At 40.4% G+C, this 6,058-nt stretch overlaps 1 pseudogene; it reads left to right on the top strand.

The window, feature by feature from the left end:
• Nucleotides 1-146: 146 nt before the first annotated feature.
• The window catches only part of LOC102840982, a 162,165-nt pseudogene continuing 156,253 nt past the window's right edge, over nucleotides 147-6,058 (top strand).

The raw sequence follows: 6,058 nt of genomic DNA, 5'->3' as shown, positions 1-6,058 counted from the left end.
CCAGACACTCTATGAGTTGGAACCGACTAAACAGCACTTAACTACAATAACAACATATATATAGAAAGAGAGAGAGGTTTATGTCAGGGAAATGGCTCACACTTGTAGAGGTAGGAGAGTCCCAAGTCCAGGTCAGATGAACCAAGATGGGCAGGCTGGCATGTAAGCAGATCCGAGAGGCAGGCCACTGGCTCAAGTCTAACGAACTGGACGTTGGAGGGTAAGTCAGATGCAAGCTGCAGACCCAGTGGAAAGTAAGGAAGCTTTGTCTGAGTAGCCATTTTCTTGGAAGCAGGCCACATCCTCAAGGAAACATCCTTTCAATTAATTAACTGTTCAGAGTCAGTCATCATAGAGTTAACTATGCCAGCTCATAGCTAATTATCACAGAGTTAACTATGCCTACTCCTAGTAAATCATCATAGAGTTAAATACAGTTCATAGTCATCACAGAGTTAACTACACTGCATTAGATCTTGGTGGTGGTAGTGGTTATGTGCCATGGAGTCGGAACCGACACATAGCAATCCTGCACAGGGTTTTCTAGGCTGTAAATCTTTACGGGAGCAGAAAGCCTCATCTTTCTCTCACAGAACAGCTGGTAGTTTTGAACTGCTGACCTTAAGGTTCGCAGCCCGATTCGTAACCACTATGCTACCAGAGCTCCTTGCATTAGATCTTACCACATGCCAATTACCAAACTACTGTGAATCCTGGCCCAGTCAAGTTGATACTGTTACAACACCACAAAACTGTGTCATTTCTTCAGTATTAAGAAAGCACTGTGCTCCCACTTGTCTCTTGTCCCAACCCAATTGCAAGCACACAGTGCTTGGACTTGGCTCAATTAAAACCTTTGCCATTATTACTCAAAGGACACAGACACACATTTGCCAATTACAAAGTGATAAGAAAACATTGCATCCCCTTAGCCGATTCTATAAAATTGTCTGGAACCCCTATTGTATTCCCAAGCGCATGTAAAATACAGAGGGTTGAGGAAGGGGCAACAAGAACTGGATAAAAAGTTGTTTGTCTCCCTGAAGGGTCATATTTTGTTGAAAAGTGTGCTAATATAAATTGTTGAAATTGTTAAGGTGTTTTTTTTTAAAGTTGGTGGTTAAGAAGACTCAGAAAGGATACATAAATAGGAGTAGTTTACTCCCTTAGCAGATGGTGGTTCCCCCATATCTCCTCAGCACTTACAGTTCCCAAATATGAATAGCACTTTCTAATGTCAGCACCTGCAACTCTCCAAGTAGGGTTTTTCTGACTACAAGTCCTCCATATCAAGTCAGATATATTGGGCCATCTATGCCCTACATATCTCAACTAAAGTCAGGTTATAAGATGCTCACTCCAACTTTCTTGTTTCTCAGCATGATAATATGAGGTATGTTTTACAGTCTTCCAAAGATTCTCAGCTGTCCATCATAGCATCTTTTAAATATCTTACGCCTTCCTTCCTTCCTTCCTTCCTTGTGTCATTGCATTTGCCCCCACTTGTGCTACCTTGAATCAGTTCCCTAATAGATGACTTGTACATTTCTCAAAGTTGGCTTTTGGGGAAGAAAAATATATGTATCACCAAGTCTTACTTCTTAGAACCATTGATTTGGGGGTTGCAGATTTTCTTTACAATGGGCTCATATCCACCTAGGTTCGTATGCCTTAGAAATGACTTCAAGGCTTTCAGTGTATAAATAGCTCCTGCCCTCTTGACCCTTTTGCTTCCTTGGTTAGCTGAACTATCTTGGATCAGCGTAGAATATGAAATGTGAAAACATTAGGCATGTAAAGCCCCATGACTGCAATAGATACATGCTACCACATGGGTAAACCTTGAAACAGTATGCTAGGTAAAAGAAATCAATCATAAAACCGTGTATGATTCCACTTATATAAAATGTGTAGAATAGGCAAATTCATAGGGGCAGAAAGTGCATTAAATGGTTGTCATGGATTACAGAAGGGCAGAATGAGGAGTGACTGTTGATGAGCACATGGTTTTGTTGAGAAGTTAGGAAAAGGTTCTAAAATTATATTATGTAATAGTTGCACAAGTCTGTGAATGTACTAAAAACATTGAATTTTACACTTCAAGTGCGTTAATTGTACAGTACATAAATCTCAAAAAAAAGCTGTTTAAAAACTCTTCACTTCCCAGAGTACTTCGTAAAACTACCTTTCAATATACAAATACAGAAAAACACAAATTGATCATTCTCTACTATCCATTTGTAATGTTTTTCTTTCTATTGCATACTGTACTATCTGCCTGGGTCATTAGATATTCTTCTACAATGCAATTTTTTAAAAACTGGGTACTGTTTTACATACATGTTTTATAATTTGTCTAAATAATTTTCGGCAAATAATGATGTTACTTTTAATTTGTTTTCGTTATACGCATCAGTGTGCAGAATATAAGTTGTCTGAGTCAGTAATTTTGTAGATTTTGAAGACAAGAAACCAATTCTCTGGTAACCTTGACATTTCCATCAGTTCAGTCTTCCACCAGCAGTTCAATGGAGGGCCCATTTTCCACACTCTCGTCACAACATGTGTTAGCAATTAAAAAACAAAACAAAACAAAAAAAACCCCTGCCAACTGTATTTGTATTATTCTTTCTGAAGAATAATTATCCACACTACCCAACATGAGTATAAATAATGTCAAAGGATCATAAGAAGAAAACAGTATCAAATAAATAATGTAAAACAACTTGTCTGTCTATATTTTTCAGTAACTGGCTTGATGGACTTTAAGTGCAGTAAGGATTAACTCTGACCAAGGAAAGGTTTAGCCTTTCACCATGGCTTCTAGACATTTTAGGTTATTACATCAAAATCCAGTAGTTGAACTACTTGGTAAGAATACTTTTTGTTACCTGGGAAACTTGCAGAATGCCAGGTGTTGTTAGGTACATTGATTTGGTTTTGTGTCATAATGACCCTGTATAAGGTTTCCAAGGAGAGGCTGGTAGGTTTGAACCACCAACCTTATGGTTAACAGTCCAGTGCTTATCCTACAGTGCTACAACAGGACTTCAATACCAGGGAGTCAATGCTAATTATGTTACATTAGGTGGGGGCTTTGGCCCACCCAGAATCAACTAGACCTTTGGAGGGGCTGGAGAGTAAGAATATCCATTTGGATAATCTACCATGTCATTATGACCAAACCCTAATAATAGACTTATCTGAAAGCAGAGAATATCAGAAAGATGTTTACCTGTGCTTTATGGACTATGCAAAGGCTTTCAATTGTGTGGATCATGACAAGCTATGCACAACATTGTGAAATAGGAGTATTCCAGAACACTTAATTGTGCTCATAAGGAATCTGTACCTGGACCAAGAAGCAGTTGTTTGAAAAGAACATGGGAACACTGAATGGTTTAAAATTAAGAAAGGTGTGCGACAAGGTTGTATTATTCCACCATACTTATTCAACCTGTATGCTGAGAAAATAATTTGAAAAGCTGGATTCTATGAAGCAAAACGTGGCATCAGGATTGGAGGAAGACTCATTAACAACCTACGATATGCAGATGATACAACCTTGCTTGCTGAAAGTGAGGTGGACTTAAAACATTTACTGATGAAGTTCATAGAGCACAGCCTTCAGTATGAATCTCATCTCAATGTCAAGAAAACAAAAATCCTCACCACTGGACCAGTAAACAACATTTTTATCAACGGAGAAAAGATAGAAGTTGTCAAGGACTTCATTCTTCTTGGATCAACTATCAACACTCATGGAAGCAGCAGTCAAGAAATCAAACAATGTATTGCATTGGGCAAATCTGCTGCACAAGACCTTTTTAAAGTGTTGAAGAGCAAAGATGTCAGTTTGAGGAAATCTTAAGGTGCGCCTGACCCAAGCCTTGGTATTTTCAATAACCTTATATGCATGCAAAAGCTGGACAGTGAATAAGGAAGACCATAGAAGAATTGATGCTTTTGAGTAATGGTGTTGGAGGATAATATTGAAAGTGCCATGGGCTGCCAAAAGAACCAATAGGTCTGTTTTGGAAGAAGAGCAGCCAGAGCGCTCCTTGGAGGCCAGGCTGGCCAGGCTTCATCTCTCATTATTTGGACATACTGTCAGGAGGGACCAGTCACTAGAAAAGGGTATCATGTTGGTAAGGTGGAGGGTCAGAGGAAAGAGGAAGAACCCCAATGAGATGACTTGGCCAAGTGGCAGCATCGATGGACTCAAGTGTGGCAACAGTGGTGAGGTTGGCCCAGGATCGGACAGTGTTTCGTTCCGCTGTGCATAGGGTCGCTATGAGTCGGTATTGACTTGATGGCACCTAACAACAACAACAATAGTAGACTCCAGTGGTCTTCCTGGTTAACAGTACCCCAGGCTTATTGTTGTATATCAATACTGGTAAAAGTTAGCACTGACTGAAGGACCCTGCTTGTTGTTGTTGTTGTTGTTTAGTGCCGTCAAGTCAGGTCCAACACATAGCGAGCCTTTATAAGGTTTCTGAGAATTAGCTGGAGAGCTTGAATCACCGACCTTGTGGTTCAAACCAACCTTGAAGTCCAGTGCATCAACCCACAGTGCCACACCAGTACTCTGCTAAGACAGGCAAACTGGAAACTTGCTCCTGGAGCTCTCCTGGATCCTGCCTTCTGGGATTCTTTATGTGGCTGATTCCATTCTGTATCCTTTCCCTCTAATAAACCATAACAATAAGACCATATAGAAAAGTATATAAGCTGAGGGTGGTTGTGAAAAGCTCCCATATTTACAATGAATGGCACTAGTGATGTCAGTCTTTTGGGGAGCCTTAAAACGTGTAGTTGATGATCTTTGAATCTCCTGAACTTTACTCTTTCCAAATGCACTTACTGGAGTCCTGGTGTGGCACTGTGGGATAATTCACTGGACCAAAAGGTCAGTTTGAACTGCAAGGTCAGTGGTTCAAATTCACCAGTCACTCCTCAGAAACCCTATAGAGGATCACTATGAGTTGGAACCGATTCTGTGGCACTTGACAACAACAATGCACTTACTGACCCTGATGAAAACATCTTAAGGTTGAGAACTGAGATAAAATCCTGTCTACCCTCTACATTTCAAGGGAGTAAGCACCTGGAACTTAGCTAGCCAGACTGATCTGCCTACAAACCTGGGGCATTATGTCTTAATGATGTAATGGCATGGACACATGAACTTTTCTCCATATATGATTTCATCTTCTAGACCCATGACTTTCTGGAGAGTGGGTCATTCCTTGACCCAAAAGTTGGTATTGTGGCTGGTGTTGTTAGGTGCCAATGAGTCAGTTACAATTCATATCACCCAGAAGCAGAACAGAACAAAATACTTCCTGATCCTACGCCACCTTCAAAACTTTTGTTATGTTTGAGGCCATTGTTGTGACCACAATTGTTAATCCATCTTGTTGCAGAGTGTCCTCTTTTTCACTGACCCACCACTTTACCAAGCACGATGCCCTTCTCCAGTGAGTCATCCATCCTAACAACATGGAGTCCTGACGCGGTGCTGTAGGTTAATGTGCTGGATTGCAAAGTTGGTCTGAACCATAAAACAGGGAATTCAAGCTCACCAACTGCTCCTCAGAAACTCTACACAGGGTCACTATTGGTTGGAACTGACTCAAGGGCACTTGATGACAACAACAATAAAATGTCCAAATAAAAGAGACAAGATCTCATCATCATAGCCTCTCAGGACCATTCTGGCTGTTCTTCTTTCAAGTCAAATTTGTTCATTCTTCTGACAGTCCATGGTACTGTCTATATGCTTCATCAACACCGTATTTCCAATGTTTCAATCTTCCTTATTCATTGTTCAATTTTCACATGCAATGCGAGGTGACTGAAAATAAAATGATGTGGGTCAGGAACACTTTAATCCCCAAAATGACAACTTTGAACTTTAACTCTTTAAAGAGATCTTTTGGTTACGAATCGGGCTGCGAACCTTAAGGTCAGCGGTTCGAAACTACCAGCTGCTCCGCGGGAGAAAGATGAGGCTATCTACTCCCATAAAGATTTACACCCTCAGAAACCCTAT

The sequence above is a fragment of the Chrysochloris asiatica genome, unplaced genomic scaffold (genome assembly GCF_000296735.1).
Source record: "Chrysochloris asiatica unplaced genomic scaffold, ChrAsi1.0 scaffold00104, whole genome shotgun sequence".
Taxonomy (NCBI): Eukaryota; Metazoa; Chordata; class Mammalia; order Afrosoricida; family Chrysochloridae; genus Chrysochloris; species Chrysochloris asiatica.
Note: the sequence above shows the minus strand (reverse complement) of the source record. Positions and strands in the feature narration are given on the sequence as shown.